Source organism: Triturus cristatus, chromosome 4_1, assembly GCF_964204655.1.
Source record: "Triturus cristatus chromosome 4_1, aTriCri1.1, whole genome shotgun sequence".
In the NCBI taxonomy this organism is placed as follows: domain Eukaryota; kingdom Metazoa; phylum Chordata; class Amphibia; order Caudata; family Salamandridae; genus Triturus; species Triturus cristatus.
In genome coordinates this window covers 1,029,515,865-1,029,542,876 of record NC_140585.1, presented here as the reverse complement: position 1 = coordinate 1,029,542,876, position 27,012 = coordinate 1,029,515,865, and positions in this window count along the sequence as shown.

The following is a 27,012-nucleotide window of genomic DNA, read 5'->3' as shown; positions in this document are numbered from 1 at the left end:
CACTGGGGTGAGATCAACAGATGGGGAAAGCAAATAGAGGAGAGTTCCAGTTTTGAAGTTAGGGAGGATAATATACCTATTTTTACATCTCTTGTCAAACCCACGTGTCTCGGCTAGTATGTCGAGGGACTGGAATCTCACGTCATCAGACATAGTGCCCAATGTAAATAGATAGCAGTTATTAAACTATCACAAGCAGGGGAGTAAAACAAGTCCCTGCTGCCCCTGTGGAGCAGGGGAGTCCTTAACCCTCCAGGGGGCCCCGTTTCTTCCATGGCCAATTAATATCTGTGAAATAAGAGAAACTTATGAGCACCTCATCAGGTTCTGCAGGTGGGACCATCATGTTGTGTTACATCACTATTACAAGGCACCACTGTCCATATGCTCAGAGAAGTAAGGAAACAGTCCAGTGACCTGAAATGGATCATGGGTGAATTGTAACCTGTTTCCCTTTTATGTTTCTACTATAATTCCATACTCCCAGGACATTCCTTCATCAAAGCAACTATGACATTTGTAGGTTTACCCCATACATCCCTTTGTCTCCTGTCTCACGAATGAGTTTCATTATCATTCCTTATACACACGGTTCCTTATACACTGGCTGTACCGATCATCAGGCATTTACCCAGGAGGCTGGGGCTGGCTTTGCAGTGGTGGGGGCCGGTTTTGTTACTGGGGCCAGTTTTGCAGCAGTGCTGCAATATTAGCCCCAGTAACAAAAGTGCTTCACACCTGCAAACCGCCCTTTCCCTGGGAAGCTGGTCCGACAGGGCTGCTTTGGGTTTCCTGTCCATCCCTGTGTATACCAACCCACCATGTGTTGTAGCTGGGAAACTCAATAATATCCTCCCCACTTCTTTAGCAGTTGCAGGGTGGCCATTTAACTGAAAGAGGTCAGCCAACTTATATTTCCCATATTTCCGATGTGTAGCGAGATATAATAAGACACATTTTGCAAGTTCATTGAACAGGTTATGCAAAATCAAAAATGTAATCACAATCCTCCCCATAGTAATGAGTTATTATTTTTCCCACCTCATTCACTTCGCCCTGTCATGAAATTCCCTCTCAATGCCTGTTAAGGATATTAACAGGTAGAAAAATTCAGTTAGATTTAACACTTGAGGTTGTCCCTCAAAGGCAACATAGAGAGTGTTATAAACATGACGATAGTTAATCTAGAAAATCTAACTTTGAATCTTACACAAGGGATACATTTTAACCATCCAGAAGATAGTATAGCTAGAGGTGTGAAAATAGGTACCCATGAATAAAGATCAAACTACAAGAGGCCACGTGGCTGTCATCTCATATGCCTCTGTCTATGCAGGACAGGCAATGGCTCAACCTCCTAAGCAAAGAGTGTTGGGAGGAATGGGGTTGCCCGGTGTTTAACCCAAATATTGAATCAATAATATTGTAGGCCACAAATATTGTGATGTCAAGCACATTGTGGGACTTAATATCGAAGGTAAGAATATCTTCTCATGTATTTAGTATTGTTTTATGTGGTATGCAATATTGTTTTTCAATTAATTTGATAGTTTTTCATTGTTTTAGTATTTTAAATTTTAAGTATTGTGATAATATTTGTTTTAGTATATTTTGTACATTTTATATGAACCATAAGTTTTTTCAATTTAATTAGAAATTGTTAATTTGGTAGTAGGCTTTTGGAGTTGTAAGGGATTAAAATGAGAGTTTTTGTAATTTTGAATTTATGAGTAATGTTTTATTTAATTTATGTGTTTAACTGATAGTTATGTAAATTAATTAATTGAATAATATTTTGGTTATTTGTTGGTCTCTAATTAATAGTTAATTGGTTCATCGACATATTTCTTAATTGTGTTAATTGAAAAAATCTTATTTGTTTTACATAATTTTAATGGAATATTAATAACGTATTATTTTTTATATTTTTAATTTTGTTTGTTGGTATTCATTTTTTATGGTGGAAGGTTGGGAAGTGTATTACTTGAAGATATCTATATATTATTGTAAATGTTATATTCGTAATATAAAATATGCATTAATTACTCTTATTGATTTTATATTTAATTACCACACGTTTTATTTTAAAGATACTTTAATATTAAAATGGTTTTGTTCTATATTTAAAGGTATTATTAAAGAAATTTAGACGTGGGAATAGCAAATCTAACCACTCCAAAGTCCAACAATTTGGTGCTTAAATATATGTTGGAGAGGACAAACATATACAATTAATTTTCAGTTTTTACAGCACACTGTTGCTCAAATTGGAGATTGAATAGTAAATCTGACCTCTCCAAAATCCAAATATCTCTACTGTTGTAAGCTTGAAGTGGGAATAATAAATTTGATGCTTCCACAATTCAACAGTTTCCTCGCTGTTTGCTAATATTTTAATGCGAATAGTAAACCTTCTCCCTCCAAAGTCCAACACTTTTCCTACTGTTGCTAAAATTGAAGTGACAATAGTAGATCTAACTTCTCTAAAGTTCAACACTTTCCTAATTTTGGCCTCATTGGAATCAGAATAGTAAATCTAGCCCTTACAATGTCCAACACCTTCCACACTTTTGCCTATGCGAGATTAGTAATGCTAACATGTACAACGTCTATCACTTTACCTATTGTTGTTTAGATTGGAGTAAGAATAGGACATTTTTTGCCTCTTCAAAGTCCACACGTTTTCTACTGTTGCTAAAATTGGAGTAGCAATAGCAAATTTGATCCCTTAAAAGTCAAATACTTTCCCTACTATTGCTAAAACTGTCATGGGTATAGTAAATTGGACCCCTCCAATGTCCAACACTTGCCCTAATTTAGCTTACCTTGAAGTGGGAATAGTAAATCTGACCCCTCCAAAGTCCAACACCTTCCTTACTTTTGCGTACACTGGAGTGGGACTGATAAATATAACCTCTGAAAAGTCTATCACTTTCCTACTATTCATAAGTTGTGTGTGACAATCTATATCTTAATTTTGTTATCTTTTTTTTCTATTGTTTTAAAGTAGTTATACAATTAAAAACATTCTCATTATGGATTTTCTTTTTCTTTTGTTTTTTATTTTTTATTTTATTTGTTATGCAATTTGCTATATGTTTTTGTTATATGCTTATTTTTATTATAATTATTAATAATGTTAATATAATTAATTTTATTAATCGTTTAAACAGTGCTTTATATTTTTTATGTATAAATTAAGAATATTTCAGAACATTTTTCCAATATTATATGTATTTATACTAAATTGTAATATTATTTCAAACTTTAATATCTAATCTAAATTAAAATTAAATGCAATGCTATATATAGTAAAATCGCTCGATGTAGATATTTCTGACTATATTCTGGTCCACAATATTTTTCTCTCAAGATTTTGGCGGTCACAATGTAAGCATGATATTTTGATATCTGATATGCTTTTTGATATTTGCATATCTTTTTATTTCTGTTTTCTATATCATATGATATCATGCAACCGGGTAGCGCTATATCAGACCTCTATATATTAGGAAGTGGGGAGCTAAATGACAATTTGCATGCATAACTTAGGGGTCCATTAGGATGGCGGGCGGATCGCCCCCGCCAGGCCGGTGGTAGCCACAGCTGATCCAGCGGGGGCGGTCCGCCCGCCATCCTTGCCTGATTGACCTCCCGTCATATTAGTATGGCTGGGGGTTCCGTGGCGGATGGAAAGATCGTCCGCCACTTTTCCGCCAGTCGACTTGTCAACCGGGCGGAAAAAGGGCATCATACGGTGCCATTCATATCATGATGTTGGCGGAGATGTACCTTTCCATGGCGGTGTTGCCGCCATGGAAAGGCATACGGTTTCTGCTATTGGGACCCGTTCCAGGCCCCCAGAGTGTTGGGGGGGTGGAGGGTGCACATGGGGGATACCTATGGCACCCCCCTACATTGGCGTGGACAAGGTGGCAGGCTGCATGCGGTGCCTGTCACCCTGTGCATGCAAATGCACAACGTGCATCCACAGCATTGTGGTGGGCGGTGCTGTGAGCACTGCCTGCCACAATGTTGTGGATGGGGGATGCCTAATGGCCACAGTGGAACCGCCACACCTCTGGCAGATGGTCCCGTTCACCGTTATGGTGGCGGGCGGACATCGTAATAGGCCCCTAAGATTGGATAATCCTATCAATTTCTGATCCAGTTCCTCAGCTGCAGGTCACTATATAATTATATATATACATATTACCTACTGGCGGTCGCCAGTAGGTAGTTATAGTTAGGACCACGTTTCCATAGGAAATCCGCAACATTCTATTTTGAATAACTTTGGCGCCGGTCGACGAATCCTCGCGAATTTTTCAAAATAGGTGGGGCGCTACGCTCCGCTCCTACCCTGAAAGTCTCGGGGGGATTCGTCAAGCGGGGGCTGAGATAAAAGGGGGGTCCCAAAACACGTTTTTCCCATGCATTTTTCCATAAGACCTTTAGACAGGGCTACAGCCCGAACAGCTGAACAGAATTACTTGAAATTTGGCAGAGAGGTAGTCCTCAGGTCAAGGAAGTGCCTTTTGTAGGTTTGGTGTAAATCTGTTCAGTAGATTCTGAGAAAATAGCCTTTAAATCAATATATATATCTGAGCCAGCTTACGGTGCGCTTACGGTACGCTTACCGTACGCGTACGGTGGCGTGCGCGAGCGCGATTCTGATTGGCTCTTAGATCTTAGTAAACATTCGAATCGGCCGAAACCAGGAAGCGGCGGCCGCCATTTTCTCTCTCGCACTGAGAGTGATGATGACAATACAAAGCACAAAAACATGTAAAGGGGCTGTTTAGACAGCTCCCACACACATAGCCATGTTGAGGGAGTCCCCAAAGATCCCCCAAGGCCAAAAACGGAATTTTTTTTTTCCGCTAATTTCGCCGATTACGCTTACCGTACGCGTACGGTAAAAAATTATATAAAAAAAAAATTATCCACACTCTCCCCACCCCGTGTGCAATTGGTGGCCGAAGGCCACCAAATGTGCACGGCTTTTAACTGATGAGATAAACTATAATATTTAAAAAAAAATAAATAAAAAAAAAATTTATCCACACTCTGTCCACCCCGTGTGCAAATGGTGCCCGAAGGGCACCATTTGTGCATGGCTTATAAAAATTACGAAAAATTAAAATATTACCTTTCAAATCGAAGTGAATCATATGTCCTCCATGTGCGCACGGTGCGCGAAGCGCATCGTGCGTACATGGCCCATCTAGCGTAACGTGGGCATGCGGTGCGCGTAGCGCACCGCGTGCCCACCGTGCGTGCACGGCACTAACTGCGTAAAGTGGGCGCTCGGTGCGCGAAGCGCACCGCGTGCTTACTGTGCGTGCACGGTGCGCGAAGCGCACCGTGCGCGCACGGAACGAACTGCGTTAAGTGGGCGCGCACGCCACGAATGGCGTAAAGTAACTTAGCATTTCAAAAACCGTACAAATTCACTGAAAAAACCATAGGTTTCACACACGTTATAGTTAGGAATTAGCATTTAATAAACCTTGCAAATTCACTGAAAAAACCATAGGTTTCACACATGTTATAGTTAGCGGAAATTTTACTGATAAAAAACCAATGAAATTCCCCCGTTATAGTTAGTGCAGGCAACTATAACTCACGCGACCGCAATCTTCTGCTGATGACATATGTGTCTTTATGAAAAAAAAATATTTGTAATATATGTATAGCTAAAAATGTATGGAAGAAGACATGGGCAAATAAGTGTCTAAATACAGTATTAGCATCAGCAGAGGATTGCGGTCGCGTGAGTTATAGTTGCCTGCACTAACTATAACGGGGGAATTTCATTGGTTTTTTATCAGTAAAATTTCCGCTAACTATAACATGTGTGAAACCTATGGTTTTTTCAGTGAATATATATATATATATATATATATATTATCAGTAGATAGTTATAGTTAGGACCGTGTTTCCATAGGAAATCCACAACATTCTATTTGGAATAAATTTGGCGCCGATTGACGAATCCTCGCGAAATTCTCAAAATAGGTGGGGCGCTCCGCTCCGCTCCTACCCTGAAAGTCTCGGGGGGATTCGTCAAGCGGGGGCTGAGAAAAAGGGGGGTCCCAAAACGCGTTTTCCCCATGCATTTTTCCATAGGACCTTTAGTCCGAGCTACAGCCCGAACGGCTGAACAGAATTACTTGAAATGTGGCAGAGAGGTAGCCCTCAGGTCAGGGATGTGCCTTTTGAAGGTCTCGTGTAACTCTGTTCAGTATTTCCTGAGAAAATAGCATTTAAATCAATATATATATCTATGGGCGCGCTCCGAGCGCGTACCGTAAGCTTACCGTACGCGCACGCCGCCGTGCACGAGCACGAATCTGATTGGTTGTTAGATCTCAGTAAACATTCGAATCGGTCGAAACCAGGAAGTGTCGGCCGCCATCTTGTCTCTCGCAGTCTGAGGGGGTGAAAAACAAAGGTGGAGAACGTGAAAAGGGGGCAGAGTAGACAGTTCCTGACCCCCTAGCCTTTGTCAGGGGCTCCCAAAAGGACCCCCAAGGGCAAAAATTAATTTTATTTTTTTTTCGAAAAATCGCCGAATGCACGTAGCGTACGCTCACGGCGTAAACGGAGAAATTCCGCGAGGAAAAATTCCGCGAACTTCGCGTAACTATTCCGCGATTACGCGTACCGTACGCGCACGGCAAAAAAAAATTTTCAAAAAGGAAAGCTTACAAAAAAATTCAAAAAATTGTGAGGTAAGGTTGGCTCTTAAAAGAGCCGTTGGGTTAATACAGGGATGGAGGAAAGAAAGAATGGGAATATTATGAGCGTCTACAAACGTGCTGGTCTATCATATTGTTAATAAGGGAAACACTGGTCTCCCCAAAAACAATAAGACCACAACACGTTGTACACCTCATTGAAACCCTCCGAAATCGAGGGTTAATGTCCAGAGGAGCAGAAGAAGGTGATGCTCCCACCTCAGAGGAAGGGCTCAGCTGAGCTGCCGATGATGTACTCGGCTGAGCTTCTGAGGTTGGGCTCCGGTGACTTACTGAAGAGTTTTCTCCAGTATGTCGAGCAAAGGTCCTGGGATGTTTATCCCTAAGGTGTCTCATCATAGAGTGATTTCCAAAGGAATACTTCTTCCTTGGATCTCCTCTAGATAAAACACGGTCACAAAGTGTGCAAGTGACCAATGGAGCATTGACCTTTTTCTGCCCCTCTGGAAAAGTAAAATACTCCCACACAAAAGAATCCTTTTGTTTCCTCCTTCTCTGTCTGATGATGGTGCTGCTAGGCTCACTCTCAGAAGAGGTCTGCTGCTCTGCCATTGTATCTCAATGTCAATTCAGCTCCTTCTCCTAGGGGATCTCAAGCAGTAATGAGGGGAATGGGTGTGGTGTGGGAAGTTTCTGGAACTGAAAGTAGTTTCAACCAATGAAAAGTGTTCTTTGTGGATCACATGACCTACTGTGCGCGCTCCGTAAGCTTACGGTACGCGCTCGTAAACAAGTACGCATGCGCAAACGTGACGCTTACGGAGCGCTTACGGAGCGCGTACGTAAGACGCACTCGCGCATGCGCATTACACGCCCCTGCGTAACCGCGACGTTGCTTCCGTGCAACGCGCATGCGTGTACGCGTACGTCACGTACGTATCATGTAAGCGCACTGTACTTATGACGTACGGAGCGCGTAGCGTCAGCTTACCGTACGCGCATCGTATCACGTAAGCGCACCGTACTTATGACGTACAGAGCGCGTAGCGTCAGCTTACCGTACGCGCACGGAAAAAAATGCATAAAAAAAAAATTAACCATTCCATAATGCAGGATATAGTACATATATTATTTTATACATAGGTTTACCAAAAATCTCAAAAAAAAATTTGCATTTAAAAAACCGTACAAATTCACTGAAAAAAACATAGGTTTCACACACGTTATAGTTAGGAATTAGCATTTAAAAAACCTTGCAAATTCACTGAAAAAACCATAGGTTTCACACATGTTATAGTTAGCTGGACATTTCACTCGTAAAAAACCAATGAAATTCCCCCGTTATAGTTAGTGCAGGCAACTATAACTCACGCGACCGCAATCCTCTGTTGATGCTAATACTGTATCTTTAGCTATACATATATTACAAATATTTATTTTTCATAAAGACACATATGTCATCAGTGATGTAATATTTGACATCATCAGCAGAGGATTGCGGTCACGGCCTTTGAAAAAGGAATCTCTCTGAAATGCGTCAGGCCGGTACACTTTGACGGACGAGCCTACAGAGTATTGTCAGTTCCAGAGTGCACCCTGCCAGCTGTGCAACTAGTAGCTTTTATATTTCAAGCGGCGGGCACTGCCGCGAGGGTGCACCAATGCGAGAATGGAAGCGTGTCGAACTGTTGGGACACTTGGCCAACAATTTCAAGGGAACTGATCCTGGAATGAAGACTCGTTCATCTTTGGGACCCATTCCGGGCTTTGCATCAGTGACTGCATGTTCGCCAACACTCATCAGAGGGGACATATACGCCACACTATCTTGACCAGAATACACTGGGGGAATGCTGTAACGCTCATTGGAGCAACAACCTATCAGGAGGCAGCATATCTGAAATAAAGGGTGTGACGGAGGAGCCAGCGCACACACAGTCTCGGCCTTTGAAAAAGGAATCTCTCCGAAACGCGTCAGGCCGCTACACTTTGACGGACGAGCCTACAAAGTATTGTCAGTTCCAGAGTGCACCCTGCCAGCTGTGCAACTAGTAGCTTTTACATATATATATATATGTATATATATATATTTTTTTTTTCCCACCAATTTCCATCAAGAAGGAAGCACTGCACACCAAGGAGTTTGTACGATTTCAGGGTTTATTCACGTGCAGTTAATCACCAACATCCACCACCAACGCGTTTCAACCACAATCGGTCTTGCTCACGGTGTGTGAGTCCGTTTTCAGTGTTCTTTATTTATAGTTCTGCCCATCTTGACCATTTAGGAGGAATTATGGGAGATGTAGTTAGTCTTACTTATACCGTTTTTCAGCATGTTAAGTTCTTGTTCTTTATGGATATATTTACATTGTTACAATAAGGGAGGTTGCTGTATCCGTATATTTGTAGTTATTTCCTTGCAGTGTTGATAAAGTTAGTTCAATTGATCGGGAGTTTAGGAAGTACAATGATAACACTCAGTGTGTTGTTAGTCACATCCATGGAATGGTGATTTATTACTAACATTACTCCCAAACGAAGATTTGCTCAGTGCATGATTTCCAGTGATTCTTAGCTCAGTGCATATGACGAAACACTGTATAATGTATTCAGTTCATCAGACAGCTACGGATACAAGTTCTTTCAAAATTTGCCCTTGATTTATAATCCTTTATCAGTTCATGTAGCGCAGCGAGCTCACAGGTGGCTATGTAACTCCTCATCACCATTGAGCCCAAAGGGGGCCTTTGTCTTGAATCGTATAATCATTTTCGATTCCAATCTTCGTAATTTCATTGTTCTGTTTCCTCCCCGCTCACTTTTCGGCACAGTTGTCAGGCCAAAGTATCTTATGTTTTGTTTCATGTTCTCTTTATGGGTTTTTAGATGTTTTGCAATTGCGTAGTTTGTATCTTCATTCTGTACCGCTCGTAGGTGTTCCAGGATTCTCTTCTTTAGCGGGCAGATGGTGCTGCCTATGTACCAGAGTCCGCATCCACAAACAATCACATACACAACGTACGTGGATTCACAGTTGATTCTTTCTGTAATATTGAATGTATTACCCATGAAATCCACTGTTTGTTTCATGTTCATGCCATGTTTACATGCCTTGCATGTGTTGCAGCGTACAAACCCTGTCTGTTTGGTTTCCAATCAATTTCTCACTTTCTTGCTGGTTGTCATGTGGCTCTTCACCAATTTGTCCTTCAAGGAAGGTGCTTTGCGATATGAGATATTGGGTTGGTTGCCAATTGTATGTCCGATATCTGGGTCCTTCTTCAAGATATTCCAGTGTTTCTTTAGGATATCTATGATTTGATAGTATATATATATATTTTTTTCCGGGCCCCTTGCAATCACTACCAACAAAACAATTCAAAATCTTTCTCTGCATTTAATGAGACAGCAGCAGTCTTTCGTTCATTTACGCTATTATGTGCCTCAACCAATTGCAATAATTTTTTAGGCTGCCCAATACAACATCAAGCTGTCAATGAAACATCAGCTCATCCAAATTTGATAAGGAGAGGCCTTTGCCTGTTTTGGGCATTACCTTTATTACAGGCTCACTAAGAGAAAGAGTAGTGTTCCTGGTGCCACCACTCCAGTGTAACTTGTAGAAAGAGTTAGAGGTAGTATTTCTTGAAATTCTCAATAAAAGTCCGGACCAAAATCATTACTTTTTGTGCCTACACCTAGTCGACCCCATCATGCCTCCAAGATGTTTAACACAATTATATCACTATAAGGCCTGGGCAAAATTTGAATTAGGATGGCATCATTTGCGTCATTTCGAGAATTTTGCGTTAACCTTGCTACACGAAATTCCTGGAATTATGCCACTAGGTCACATCGCGTAGTTACATTCCATTAGGGGTAATGTTTATTTTGCCAATACATGAGAACAGAACACGAGCTGCTGTTATTCGCAGTGCCCTTGTTTAAATGCATCATTGCGCCTAAAATTTGCACAAAGATGAAGCTTGTGCTTACGTATTTTGTAAAATGAAATATTTGCATTTTGTGTATTTACGTATAATATTGCGTTGATTTCCCAAGGTTACACGAAAGCAAATTACACATGTTTCATACACCCTTAAATTCACCACCCAGTCCTAAAAATTCACCTCTAATTAGGCTCACAAGGTTTCACTCAATCTTCTATGCACATGTGAAGCATTTGCAGGAACATTAAAGTAATACAGATTTTGATAACATAATAGCAATTCACCACTCATCTACACATTATCTATGACATTCCCCTCAAATTCACTAGTCCCATGATTTGAAGGGTCTCTCTATACTGATGATTTAAAAATGGTTGTTACCTGCTATTCCCCCTCTAGATTCTTTTTAGGATTATAATAGTTTCAGTGTTTCTGGTGGCATATGGTAACCTACTGTCTCACGATGAAAATGAGCGCTGTATCATCCATAGTTAATATCATCCGGTTTTGCAACCCACAGTGGTCTACTGCTGCACAGATGAAGCAGCAAGACTCCTCTCATGAAACTTATCCATACCCTCATCAAATGGGAAACAGATGCTCAACATACAGTCTTAAAAGCCTTCCGGGTTGATGAAAATGTATCTAAGGACCACAAGACGGTGTTGAAGAAAAATACTATGTGGCCCCTTCTGTTTTCAAAAGCTTGTGTCTGGTAGTGCACATGGTGGGAGGTACAATGAAGACCTGGAAGGGCATCCACATCTGAGATTAACAAAATTAAAAGGAATTATTAGACAGGATCCTTGATCCGCAGTGAGTGTTCCCTGACTTCTCTCTCCCTCATCAAGGTGTCAGTGAAGGATGCATTCAGGTATTTTATTTGGAACAGGGGAAGAATAAAGGAGAACCCTCTCTGGTCTGGGTGTACATGTCTTCAAATGTCTCCCAAAAATCAAAAGTAAGGGGAGACCTTGTATTCATGGGAACCTGAGCATAAGTGCAAAAATAAACAATGGTTCCGTCGAATTTGGTTATTGTCAGCCTCTTAATAACGAATAATACATGTATGACTGAATTGAATGTTGATCAAATCAATCGATAAGATCAGTTTTTAGTTTCTATTTTGGCAATTTTAGAAAAAACTGCCAATTTAGGTGCTCCATATCCCGTACAGTGCTTTGTGACATGTGACACATATACATGTGCACAGTTCAACAGTGGAAATCAAAAATAGTGATCGGCCGTTGATAAAATAAACTTTGAAACATTGACTACACTGTAATTTGAGCTTTGTAAATTGCACCATTATTTAGACAGCTGACAAAGACATGCTATGTACCAAATCCATAGGTCTCCAGGTGTATTTGCATAACTGGTTCATCACTCCATGTCATAAACCATTGTTCAGTTTTTATCCAAATGTCTATTAGCCGATAATTTGAACTTACAGTTCGTGTACTGTTTGGGAAATTTACAAATAGCCTTGTTCAAAGGTAGGCTTCAATCCATATGTCATGATAAGAATATTAACAGAGAGAATAGGGAACACATCCGGAGGCCTTGTGGGCAGGATCATATGTCATGAAGAAGTGTCACTAAAGGCCCAGCTCGCACTGGCAAGATGATTTTAACATGCAACAGCTCAAAGTTTACCAACCACAGGGGAAAAAGAGGCAAGCTGAACAATGCACAGTCTCACATCCACTCCACTCTCTCACCCACCCTTCCACAATCGCCATCTCCTCCTCCTGCTTCAACACCCTCCGCATGCTTTGCAGGATCTTCAAGTGGATCCCCACCGAAACTAGAAGGACGGTCACCCAGGCCCTCGTCAGCAGTAGACTGGACTACGGCAACGCACTCTACGCAGGAGCCCCGGCCAAACTCCTGAAACGGCTCCAACGCATCCATAACGCCTCCGCACGCCTCATCCTCGACATCCCTCGCCGCAGCCACATCACACCCCACCTGAGAGACCTGCACTGGCTCCCCATCAACAAGAGGATAACCTTCAAGCTCCTCACCCAAGCTCACAAGGCACTCCACAACACCGGACGTGTGTAGCTCAACAGCTGACTCAGCCTCTACACCCCCTCCCGCCAGCTCCGCTCCACAGACGGCGCCCGCACCACTGTCCCCTGCATCCGAAGAGTGACCGCCAGTGGCAGATCATTCTCCCACCTCGCCGCCAAGACTTGGAACACCCTTCCCATCCACCTACGGCAGACCGAAAACCTCCTAACCTTCAGGAGACTCCTCAAGACCTGGCTCTTCGAACAGTAGCAGCATCCCCCCCCTAGCGCCTTGAGACCCTCACAGGTATGTAGTGCACTTTACAAATGCTATGATGGATTGATTGATTGATTGCAACACTATTCGCTTTCATTTATGCCTTTTGATTCCTTTTGGCTTCGCCTATCTTTATGTTTTGTTATATATTATGTTATATTGATTTGCATAGTGCACTAATCACCCAAGAGGATATCCAGGTGCTTAGGCAGGTGTGTAGGTTTGTGGTCCCTAAGGTGCTTATACGAAGAGCCAGGTCTTCAGATTCTTGTGGAACTCAAGAACTGGAGGAGAATGAGTCATCTTAAGTTTAACTTTTTCAGATGTGGGGAATGTGTGCGAGGGAGAGTGAGGCACAACAAAGGTGTCTGGTAGGTTGGTGAAAGTGTATGCGGCTGTTCAGGTATTCTGGTCCTGTGTTGTGAAGGGCTGTACTTTTTGCAAGGGTCTAATTTGATGCAGGCCAGACACCACTCTTGCAATTCACTTGCCTCTGAATGCTCCACTGACTTGTTTGTTGGGTGGCTCATTAGCTGCCTGTCTTCACTGTCACTGTGATGCAAAGATTACCAACAGTGTTTTTTGTTTGTAGTTTTAAACAGCACACATTTCCCCTAGTAAATTTGAATACATTACAAGACAACCAGGCTAGTTACACAGTTTTTAAGCATGGGGCGAATGAGTGACTTGCCGCAAATCACAAGCTGTTGAGTCTAGGCCAGGATTCGAGGTTGGTTCTCTAGGCCCCATGTCAACTGCTTTAGCAAATACGCCACAATACCCTGGTTTCACCCAGCCTTCGCTATACTCTTGCTCACTTTGCTTTAATGTGGTCTACTCATTACATGAAGCAAATGCTTCATACTGTGTCACTGTGTTGGAGCTCTCTCATTAGTACCATTCTTATGGAAATCAGTTTCACTATTTCTGCACCTTTAAATTCTGCCGCACTCATTATCTCACTTATTAAGGAACTGTCCTAATCCTGAGTATATCAGGTCCCAGTATAAGCCATTCTTTTTTGTGTTGACTTCTGAAAGCACCACCAATTGGATTTAACACGATTATAAAATGCAGGCAACATGATTGTCGTGCTACTTTATTTCTATTGGTCTTATCTTCATTCTGGTATATGCTCAATAGAGGTTAGCAGTAACTAGTTTGTTCTCACGTTATCATTAAGTACTGGACCTTTGTCCACAGGCAGGTTGATAACATATGTGTGTAGGGCAGCGCAAACTAGAAATATGAGATTCTGGATGACAAGTTCCTATTTGCTTGACTGTCACTTAAGCGGCACCACTATCAAAGTTCAAACCAGCTCTTGGGTTATTCCGTGAGGGTACACACATTAACAACGTATTCCTGCTATTGTACATCCACTTAGTGGGTGAGTTTGAGTTGCCTGTTTATCTCGGCTGCAACAGCTGTGACATCTGGGACCATATTATGGAAATGTCCCGGGCGTGCAGACACTTATGCGTCCCCTTCTGTAATACTGATAGCGCTGGCACACATAAAGTGTCAGCGCTATCTTCAGATGGCATGCCCTCATTTGTATGGGGCACGGCCCCCATTCAAATGAGAGAATCCCTTTCCCTCTGTGCACACACCATATTATAAAAGCTGTCAGAAACTAAAAGGCGGTGCACTGTCAGTTTGCCCCCTGATGACAGTCATCTGGAGGTTGTGAAAGGGGCTCCATGGACATCCCCTTGAAGGCGGATTAAGTCACTCCCTGAACCCGCCTGCAAGGGGATCTCTAATCCCCCTTAAAAATGCCGGCAGGTTGCCACCTGCACTGTGAATCATGGAGCGGCTTCAAAGCAGCTGCCCCGTTTTTCACATGAATGCACTGCCCTGGGGAAGCACAAGTTTGCGGCTGCCCTGCCCTGGGGTCAGCCCATTCCATGTAATAGGATGCACTTACCCTGTTTGCGACCTGCGCACCTGTTTTAAGGTGCACCGGAGCACACAGGGAAAGTGCGCTCCTTAGATAATAGGGCCTCGGTGTTCGTTTTTACCAAAAATCCACATTAAATATGGCTTCTCTAACCTCCATCTTAAAAAAAAAAAAAATACCAGTGAATGGCTAAAATGTTGTCAGCATTTACTAGTGCACAGCTACACGAGCATACTTGTCATATATCACTTTAAAATGTCACGCTCATGACCAAGATACAATCTCTTACAGTCGCCATCTACTTATTTTTGTGAAGGTTTTGAGGTTGTGATTATTTGCAAGTCTCACCTTTAGGAAAGCTTTACATAAGAAACATATTTATAGGACCTGCTGGTCAGCAGTCTTCATCCATGATATTTGTAAATTGTCATTCACATTTTGCTTCCACCTACAACATATACAGCATAGTACAATGGAGCAGCCAGTCTCCCCTCACTGGGAATGATGACCATTTACCTGTGATCTTCAGCCTAAAAACAGTCCCTATCACTGGTAGAGATTGAGGCAGATGCTTTGTTTCAATTTTAGAAAACATTTCTTTTATTATTTTATTTGCTTTTGCAAGGGCCCGGCAGCTCCTTGCACACTGCTGGCTGGATGCTTATTGCCACTAGCAGTTAGGTACATCCTGCCCGAACAACGATACGAGTAGTCATCTTTGAATTGGGATCCCCATTTTTTGTTTATTAACAAGTATTCTAAAAACACTCAGGGAACGCTATGTATGTCTGTGCCTACACAAGGACTTTCTAAAATATTTTTTGTCATACTTGACAAAAAGTATTTTAAGATAGCCACATGGACATGTGTGTACACGCATTAGCAGACATCTTAGAATTCAAAGATGGTCGACCAAGCATGTGCTCGCATTCAGACACAGACAGCACCATAGAATAGCTTTTGTTATAGAGAAGCTTTAGTTCACCTTTCACAGTTTGCTGAGGTGTTGCTTTCTTGGATTTCAGCCCCGGAAACAAGTATTGCCCAGAACATCTAGGGCAAAGGCTAGACTTTTTGCCTTTGGCATTGCTTGTTGTTTATGTACTCTGATGGCACATTACATATTAATTATTAATTTATGTCTTTCATGCTTTCAGCTTCTATGCTTAAAGATGAATTAAATATTGGCACAGTGTAGTTCACTAATCAGCTTTGTGTGTTGGGCTGTTTCTGTTTTCAGTTTTTTAACATGTTCCATTTTAAGCTTTTTGTTGATAATTTAAAGATGTGCAGACACACGGCATTTCTTAAATAGAAACAAACATGTTGGTCCTTTGGCAAAAGAATCTATAATGCAATGTTTACCTGTCTGTGTATTTTAGTTCACCAAAGTCAACCTCGGCAAGCTCAATTGTCAGTGTAAATTTCAGAACACTCTTCTCTAAGGGTTCAGTAGAATTCTGCTGATGCACTTTGCTCAGCAAAAATCTTGTTTTTAAATCATCATTATTTTAATTATTATTTAGGTTATGTTATTATTTTTTAGGGAACACTCATACACGAATATAGCATGTTACATTGCATGCTATAACATCATGTTCTATTACAACGTGGTTGTTACAACAACCGTGTTGTTAGAACGCGATACCTTTACAACGCAAGTCATTAGATCGATTTGCTGTAGGGGGAGCGCTGGACTTAGGAATAGTATAATTACTATTCCAACTCCAGACTGTGCAACAGGAGGGAAGGTGTTGGAACAGTAAATGATACTATTCCTTAGGTTAGAGCACCCCCTACAGCAAGTTGATCCAATGACTTGTGATGTAAAGGCATTGCGTTCTAACAACGCGGTTGTTGTAATGGCCGCGTTGTAATAGTTACGCGGTGTGATGGCAGCATTGTAAACACTGTTTCCCCACAGAAACACATATGAAGAACTCATAAATGAGCAAAACTTATGCTTTATTAAAAACAGTAAATGTTTGTGTGTCACAGGAGTAAAGCTATGATTTGTAAGCAAGAGGTTTAGAAAATAAGATTAGAAGAACAAACTTTTAAATATGCCATATCTAAAGTACCATATCATACATAACCTACTATATCTAACCAACCACACCTATTGAGTGTATCTGTCACATCTAAACTATAAGACCTACCTATTATACCTACCTACCACAACTAACCCAGTTACCATGCCTACCAAACCTACATACCAGGGCTACCATACTCAGCCTATTTTTAATTGCCTGCTATAGGACTGGGGGTTATTAGTAGGTGGGGGTATTCAAACATAGCTAGTAATGATAACACAATCAATGATAGCTCCAGTTAAGTCTCAGTAAATTAATCCATGCTCAACCCTTGGTAGCTTGGCAAATGAGCAGTCAGGCGTAACTTAGAAGATATCCATGTCCAAAGCATTTAATATCATCAAAACAGTAAATATGTAGAAAGAAACAGCACAATAAAAACCAAATACCAATTTATAAAAATTGGAAAATATGTTTATCTTTAAAATTACACCAATATGACAAACATCCAGTGTACGAGACTGGATTGATGAATTTTGAAAGATTAAATGAAAAAAGGTAATTTATAGAGCCCAAAAACTTAAAGTGCCCCTCACTAGAGGGCATGCTACCGGGACAAAGTCAAAGTTTCAAGCCAACCACGATGGACTGCGGGATGACTCGGGTGTCAGCTAAGTCCTTGTCATAGTTTTACCTTTGGACTTACAACTTTTCTTGGTTATTTTTTCTAATCGACCGGCTCATTGACAGATCCTGCTACAGCTTGTGAAAAGGCAGGAGTCGGGTCCTTGATGCCGATGTTGAGGATAACCACGGGGCAGGCGAAGTCAGCAGTTGTGGCTAGGGAAGGCATTGTAGATGGTGGCTTTCTTCTCCAGGTTGATCTTGGCCTTCTCTTTTACCTTCAAACGTAGAAACTTTTCTGGTTCTCTGAAGCTTTTAGCAGGATGAACCGGTGCAGTTATTCTGACCAGCGAATCAACATTAGTGGCTTCACAGTTGGATCTTTTCTTCAAAACTTTGCAGAACATTTCTAAGTTTCCAGATCTTGCTGTTTCTTGCTTCCTTCGGGGGGGAGACAAGCAGCCGTGGTCGGTAGTGGGAGTAGCTGCAGGGCAGTGACGTGGAGAGGAAGAGGGGCAGGGTGGGGGGTAGTAAACTATGGATTATGGAGGTTTACAGGTAAATAAACATATAAATTAATAAAACTAATTTCGTTGCTTGTACTGCATCGCATTTGGCGATGCTGTGCGCGCAACGAAATTCGTTTTATTAATTCATATTTTTACTTACCTGTAAACCTCTGTAATCCATAGTTTACTGAGCCCCCACACTGCCCCTCCCCCTCCCCACGTCACCGCCCAGCAGCTACTCCCACTACCGACTGCAGCTGGAGACAAGTGTCCTCTAGCACTGGCCAAGGATTTCGAGGGTCCTGGTTGCCACTTGGGGAGTTAGGACTCAATCTCCCACAATGTCTTGTTCTGTCCAGGACAAGTCCAGTAACAAATGGTAAGCTGGTGTATTCTTTCTTTGGTTTTGCAGGTACCCCTTCAGCACTTTTGTACCTGTTATTGGTCAGGGAGTCCACTCTTTTCCTTTTAGGGTCAGGCCCAGGACTTTCTCTTTGGAGCTTTGTCAGTGCAGCAGATTCAGTCTTTCAGAGTGCAATACTCTCTTTGGTGTAGTCCAGTGGTTTTGCAGGGCAGCCCCTTTTCTCTTCTTTTCCAGGCAGTAATCTGGTGAGCTTTGCAGAGCTGCTTTATTTATTCTTCATTTCTGGGCTTGAAGGGGGTGGGGGACAAATTGACCAATGGGAACTATACTACCTCTCTCTAGTATGAACACTTCATGTGAAGTGCAGCAAACATCTGTCCCAAAATGCAACAGTCTCCCAAAACTCATAATGCAGAGAATCTCTTCTTGGGGTGTGTGTCTGGGTAAGCAAACCCAGAGGTGTGGCTAACAACTGAATACATTCCGCTTCCAGGCCCTCTCCTAATGGAATTCAAGGGGTTCTCATCTGGCTAGAGACCAAGGATGGGGGGGATGGCCTGGGTCATTAGACATCTGTTTTGTGCAGAGGCCCCTGCCTTTGAAGTCCAGCCTAGATCCCCTGCCACCCAAGGAGGCATTGTTAGAACCCCAGGTCTCTTCACACCTAGTCCAGGAGCAGCTTGACTTGGCTGTGAATGGCTGATCAATCAGAAATGACTGCTACATATTAAATTCGCCCCAGGCAAGTTGTTGGGTTCAATGTAACTATTCATTTGGTACTTTTAATGATATGCCTAGCCAGTTGCAATCAAAAGTTAGACTTTAATACATTTAATGAAGATCTCCCCTTGTTAGCCTATAGGGATTGCAGCACTTTTATAAGGAAAAACGAATTTGGCTATATTTCCCGACCACAGCATATAAAATTACATTTATAATGCCCTAGCTTTTTATAACTGTGCACCCTACCCCTGGGGCACCTAGGGCACACCTCCTTAGAGGTGACTTATAAGACATAAAAAAGTGGCTTTGGACTTTGGAAGTGCTTTTAATTTCTAAATCGAATTCAAACACTGTTCTTTTTTAAAGCCAGACTTCAAGACAAGCCAGTCTTGAAAATGTCATCAGCCACCACATCAGTACACTGTAAAGTGCATTAGAACCACTGGTATCTCTAAACCTACATGATCTACAATAATCTAGGGAGTAACAGGAAGGCTGTTGTTAGACCTATCAGCGTTAGAGTGGTCTTCTTCCAAATGTTTTGCCGGACTCCTCCACTTTTGCTGATCTCGTTTTTGTTGGCATTAGAACTCTGTGCACTTTACCACTGCTAACCAGTGCTAACATGTGGGTGCTCACTCCCTAAAACATGGTAATATTGGCTTACACTGAATTTACACATTTAATTTGCTTATAAGTCCCTACTACAGTGGTAATACATGTACTCAGAACCTATAAATTAAACACTACTAATGGGCTTGCAACACTCCATGTCCCAACCACTCGAGTAACCTTTTTAAAACATGTCTCAACTCTGTCATTCCAGACTGTGCGGGCAGTTTAAATTGTCATTTTGACCAGGCAAATTAAACTTTTTGCCAGTCCTAAATCTTTTTGTTAATATATATATGTCACCCCTGGAGTAGGACCAAGACAGCCCGTAGAGCAGAGTGCATTGTATTTAAAAAGCTGGCATGGCCTACCCCTCCAATAGGATAACTTCTGGTTATCTTATTATATTTAATATGTGCTTACTTTTATTAGGGAGCAGGTAGGAATATTGAGTTAGGTGTCTAAAGAATTGTAATGTACAACTTTCTTTAATGGTAAAGTCGGGTTTTAAGTCACATTTCTGAAAGTACCACATTTTTTAAATGTTCTTATCCCAAGCATTTGGTGCCTGCAGCCTGTCTCCTGAGTCACATGGCTAGGTGTAGCTACAGATGGTCTTAGTGTATTGTCCCCAGACAGAGAGAGACAAGGGGGAATAGGTGTTGGCAAGATGGGCTATCTTTGACTTGATAAGGAGTAGGAGCTGTCACCTACCACACTTGCACATCACAATTGTAAGTTGTTTCATTTTTTATTTAATTACAACAGATTGTTTTTTATCAATTTTATGTTAATGGTATATGCATATATATATATTCACTTAAAAAACGATAGGTTTCACACATGTTATAGTTAGCTGGACATTTCCCTCGTAAAAAACCATTGAAATTCCCCCGTTATAGTTAGCGCAGGCAACTATAACTCACGCAACCGCAATCCTCTGCTGATGACGTCAGATATTACATCACTGTATTTAGACACCTATTTACCCATGTCTTCTTCCATTAATCTTCAGCCATACATATATTACAAATATTTATTTTTCAGAAAGACACATATGTAATCAGTGATGTAATATCTGACGTCATCAGCAGAGGATTGCGGTCGCGTGAGTTATAGTTGCCTGCGCTAACTTTAACGGGGGAATTTCAGTGGTTTTTTACGAGGGAAATGTCCAGCTAACTATAACATGTGTGAAACCTATGTTTTTTTAAGTGAATTTGCAAGGTTTTTTAAATGCTAATTCCTAACTATAACGTGTGTGAAACCTATGGTTTTTTAAGTGAATTTGTACGGTTTTTTAAATGCTAAGTTATGTATTTATTAATATTTTTTTTTTTTCAGGTTTTTCACCGTGCGCGCAACGTACGCGCTCGGTGCGCTTCGCGCACCAAGCGCCCACGATGCGTTGTTCGTGCGCGCACCCCGTGATTTTTCGCAAAAATAAATATTTTTTTTTTTACCCTTGGGGGTCCTTCAGTAACCCCCTGACAAAGGCTAGGGGGTCAGGACCTGTCCATCCTGCCCCCTTCTCACGTTTTCCCCCTTTGTTTTTCATTGCCTCAGACTGCGAGAGACAAAATGGCGGCCGACACTTCCTGATTTCGACCGATTCGAATGTTTACTGACATCTAACAACCAATCAGAATTGCGCGCTTATAGATATATATATGCTTTTAACTGCAATTTTCTCAGGAACTAATGAACAGATTTACACCAGACCTTCAAAAGGCACATCCCTGAACAGAGGACTACCTCTCTGCCAAATTTCAAGTAATTCTGTTCAGCCGTTCGGGCTGTACCTTGGACTAAAGGTCCTATGGAAAATTGCATGGGAAAAATGCGTTTTGGGACCCCCCTTTTTTCTCAGCCCCCGCTTCACGAATCCCCCCGAGACTTTCAGGGTAGGAGCGGAGCGGAGCGCCCCACCTATTTTGAAAAATTGGCGAGGATTCGTCAACCGGCGCCAAAGTTATTCAAAATAGAATTTTCAGATTTCCTATGGGAACAAGGTCCTAACTATAACTATCTACTGGCGACCGCCAGTAGATAATATAAATATACATATATGACGTGAATTCCGCTGTAGGTTCCTTTCTCCCAATGTAACGGACACAGACCCAAACTGGTCCTAAAAGGTGTTTTATTCAACCGTCGCCATTATGCGTTTCAGCTCCGCAGAGCCTTGATCACATGTATATATATATATATTTTTTTATGTTATTTTTAAATTCTATTATACAATAAAATCATTAGTTTAATAACTTTTTTGTAAGTAGATTTTAATTATTATATATGTGTGTTTAACTTTTTTAATTAAGTTTATTTGTTATAGTTATTAAGATATATATAAAATATATATTTTTACAATAAAATTGATTTTACTGTTAATTATATTTAATATTTACGATTTTATTTTATATATATTGAAAAATCAATATTTTATGCGACTATATTAATGACATCGAGAATTTCTTTTTCCATATTTTTGTACTTACATTATAAATAGAGGATGTCGATGTTTTCAACATCAATATTTTGGTCACAATAATTTTGTATGGGGATATTTTTAAGTGTCCATATTTTGTCAGCGTATCATTTGCCCGGAATCACACAATGTTAAGCCAAGAGCGAAAAATGGGTTTCAAAATTGGGTCCTCGGGTTCCAAAGTTTACAGCTCTAGACATGACCTCTACAGTGGTATATCTTAGCCGACTTTGAGGTGGAGGCTTTGAGAAAAAGGGGGAAGTAATGCATATATCTGTCTGATACAGAAAGCACTTGTGTCTTAGTCAACAAACTTCCATTGATGGCCTAAGATACTGCAGCCTCTATCGGGAAAGCGGTAATGGTAGCTTTTGAAATGTTTGAAAATGTGAATGAAATTGCCTCTTTAAAAATAGTGAGACTTATTAGTTTAGTAATCTCTTAATTCCTCATAAGGCCTACAAGGAAGTTTGGATTCAGTAGATACATTTAATCTGTCAGGGACTTTCCCATATGCCGTGACATCGACACTGACCATGGATCATAAATGGCAATCGCCTGTTGGGAATTAGGCACTTCTGTATCAGTCCTTGTCATACCATTGGAAGTGAAGCATGGGAATGCATTTTACTATTTTAAGCATTTATTTTCTTTCGATTCTCATCGAAGAGTCAGTGTGTACTCTACAAATGTTGATGTCCCATGCAATATGACTGATATTCTTATATTTCAGATTCTTTCTTCTCACCTTCATTGTTATTTTATTCTACTTTCTTGTTTTTTCATATCTGCTGTAACTTTGTAATCATTCTCTCATTTTGTCGTACAATGCTTTGAATAAAAATCTGATTTTATTCTAATATATAAATAAATACAACTATTCATGAGAGATTGTCAGGGACTGCACAAAGCCTGAGAAATTGAAGTCTACATCTGGCCAGTATTCAGGTGGCCTAGTTTAAGAACAATTTAAATAGTTTCTCAATGGTTTTCCATTGCTTCTTCAAGAGATACCCAGGAGGCAGACAATAACTCCGCCTTTAGATTGAACACAGGTGAGTGATGCAAATTTGGTGCTATATAAACAAACACAGATTATTTTTAAAGCTCGACATACAGCCATTTAAAAATATATATATATCTTTATTGCCATTTTCAGTTACAAATTCAACAATGTCTACATGAGCAAAATGGCGTGCCACAGCTCTTCGACCACACGTAGTCCAATATCTGAGCTACACAATGCATATGTCTGCTTCAAACTCACTCATTTTGAATGACCAGCAGTAAAGGGTAGCTAACCACTTCTTCGGCCGATTCACTGTCTATCTCCAGTGAGGTATATATGTTTCTAATTGCTCTACATGCATACTAATCCCCCAGGAGTCACTGGGGAATACCATTTGAATACAATATCCCTCATGTTATGTAATAATCAAGTTAATGTTACATAAAGAAAAGAAGAACACAGTAACAAAGTCATTCGGGGGGTCTACATTTAGTATACTTCTTTAGGATCTATGCCGTTTCAGTGAGGGGGTAGGTATCTACTCCTTAACCAGTATGTTCCATCAATTCCAGAGGGTGGTAGCGGTGGAGACCTATATGAATTGTTAGTCTTAAAGCAGTGCTTACTCTAGCTCAACAATCATATCCCCCAGGGGGATCGCCATTGTGTAAGCCACCTATTGTGTGTCACTTACACTCTTGTCCACATTCTCCTCATTTCTGGAGCCCCATGCCTGTAGGACTTCTGACCATAAACCAGCCAGGGGGTGACGACGCAGACTCCTTGCATCTTCCAGCAACAGTCCTCTCTCTATTCTTGCTCACACCTCAACTTCTCTCTGCCATGTCACTTCTGTGTCAGAACCAGTGCTAGATCTGCAAATTTAGTGCCCGCTTTCCTAGCTTTGGGCCTAGGGAATAGTCCCAGTAGCTCAGTAGCCCAGTAGCTCAACCTCTGATGTGCACAGTAAGGAACGAGCCAACGTTCTGTTAACCACATTTTGAAGTCCAAAAGCTCTGGAATTTCAGGTACGACAATGTCATATACCCAAAATCCACATCTCGTTCTCTGTGTTTGAGACAGTGTCGGTCATTTAACCCATATATGACTCTTAGGCCCCTATTCTGATGCGGTTTGGAAATCTTCCAGACTGAATCGGTTTTGGAATGGTTTCCGACCGACTCAGATCAGGAGAGTCCGACCGACCGATTACGATGCATCCCGATGCTTCCAGATACAATTTGGTTGGACTCTTATTGACATCAATGCCTATGTTCCGACCAAATGCATAGGCTCCCATTGAAGAAAGGGGTGGCTGGGGAAAATCGGGCACCCCATGACAGGCACCCCCCGGTGCCTGCCATACTGTGCATGGCTGGTAAGGGGGACCCATGGGTATCCCCACGGGCCCGATTCGGAAGACTCTGGGTGCACGGGGGCCCGCTACGACCCACAAAGTCTGATTCTGACTGCCAATTCGAGTTGGATGGCACGATTTGGAAAGGCTGTCCGAATCCAGCATCATATTCGGTCGTTCAGAAACGCGGCCCGTAGAGACACACGATTCTGCTCCATATGGCTCAGTCATTCTGAATGCCATTGGTTTCGTATTGGGATATTCCTAATGAATGCCTAACTCACATCGTACTCGGTCAGTCGGAAATCTTTCCAATTTGGTCAGAATGACACATTCCCGATCTGATTCCGAAGGAGCAAATGCTGTTAGGAGGCCTTCCAAACCGCATTGGAATTGGCCCCTTAGTCGGTGTGGTGTGAGGTATGTCATATGTATGTAGTTAAACAGGACGAGTTTAAGGGCTGCATTTCTAGAGTTAAATTGTGGGCTCCCCAGAACTCCAGCAACTGCCTATCTGCCAGTTCCCTATTTATGAGCGTATTCCATCTGACTCTGGATTTGTCCAAGGGTTTTGTGACCATCTCTGCTTGTGCTTTATAGAGACATTTTACCAAGTGGCAAGCTGCTCCTAAAGTCACTATTGCCTGTAGCATACCATTTATCTTTGGTTCTTGCCTCCCCTCCTGCCACAGCTCTCCGAATGCACGCACCAGGATTTGGTAATTTAATCATATTGGGATATAAGGTCATCCAGTGGCATGAGCTCCCCTTGTTGAAAACAGTCACTCACTGTAACAATATCCACTGACATCCACTCTGACAGCTGGCGCCTTGTAAACAGAGTTAAAAATGAGCTGTGTGGGAGTCGCACCAGTGGCAGGTCAGGTGCATAAAGAGGGGACCTGAGTGTAGGTCCAAGGCACCTCTGCCTGCATTTCAATGCCACCCACAGCAGCACTCCCACTCATGGGATTAGGACCCTCGGATGAAGTTCCTTGGTTATCGACTAATCCTATGGGTCCTAATGTTTCAAGTCCTCTCCCATCTAGCCATTGGGCCAACCACTGGATCTGTGCATTCAGGTAATATAACTCAAAATCAGGGGCCCCTGGACCTCCAGCCTCTAGAGTTCGACACAATACTGCCAGCGAGACCCTGTTCCTACCCCCATCCCAGATCAATTCCCTAAGTAACATGTCTAATCCCCTGAACCAAGTGGGCGGTAGTACAACTGGGAGGTTCAGAAAAAAGTATGATCCTTTTGGATAATGTGATTCAGGCCATTGTATGCATCCGTAAGTAGCGCCAGAATTGCACAATGGCTCTAATGGACCTCATCACTGGTCCCAGGTTTCCATCCTGCAGGTCTTCCAAGGCATGAAAGACCAGCACTCCCAAATATTTAAAGGTTAAGGGAGACCAAGCTAAGTCCTGGGGCAAGTCAGCTGGCTGGTGCTGTTCAACAACCACTGGAAATATCTGTGTTTTTGCCTTATTTATCTGAAGTCCTGCAAAATTTCGAGAACTCCTCCTAATAACCCAGGGCGTGTGCCACCCCTATACTTCCCTCCCTCAAGAACACTAACAAATCATCCGCAAATAGGATAGGATAGCATTTGTAAAGCGCACTCTACCCAAAGGTGTCAAGGCGCTGGGCAGACATAAGCAAAGAGAGAAGCACAAACAGCCGATTAAGAGGAGAATAGCCATGTTTTCACAAGTATCCTGAAGAACGAAAGAGAACCTGTGTTGGGAATGAAAGGGGGGAGTGAGTTCCGTCCGGCGGCGGCAACGAGAAGGAGCAGCCACCCCAACTGGACCTGCAAAATCTGGGCGAGAACAGTTTTTTCTGTGTAGATGATCTCAAGGTCCTCCCTGGAGTGTACCATTGAAACAAGGATTTAAATTGGGGCGAGCATTTACTATGCATGGCCTTGTATACCGTACTCAAGACCTTGAAGGAGATATGCTTCATAATATGGGGCCAGTGTAAGGTACGGATCCCCTCTCTAGCGGACTGATGTTTGGGAATGTTTCAAATCAGTCTTCCTACTGCGTTCTGTACCACCTGGAGCTTATTCACTGATGCCGCAGTGATATTACTGTACAGGGCGTTGCAGTAGTCAAGACGGGATGTAATCAGTGCGATGATAGTGGGTCGATGCAGTTCAGAAGGAATAAGCGTAAGCACCTTTCTAAGAATTCTTAAAATATAGAAACATGTACCAGCTGTGCGGCTGACTTGGGCATCAAAGGTCAAGCCCTCATCAAAAATAACCCCCTGATTTTTTGCTGCTTTTAACGGGGCTGGGCCCTCATTTTTTAGGCCTCCAGGCATTAGACCAGATGGAATTCTGTGAGCCAAATACTAGTACCTTGGACTTGTCTGCATTGATCTTGAATGAATTGCCCTTCATCCAGCGAATAATGCTTGACATACA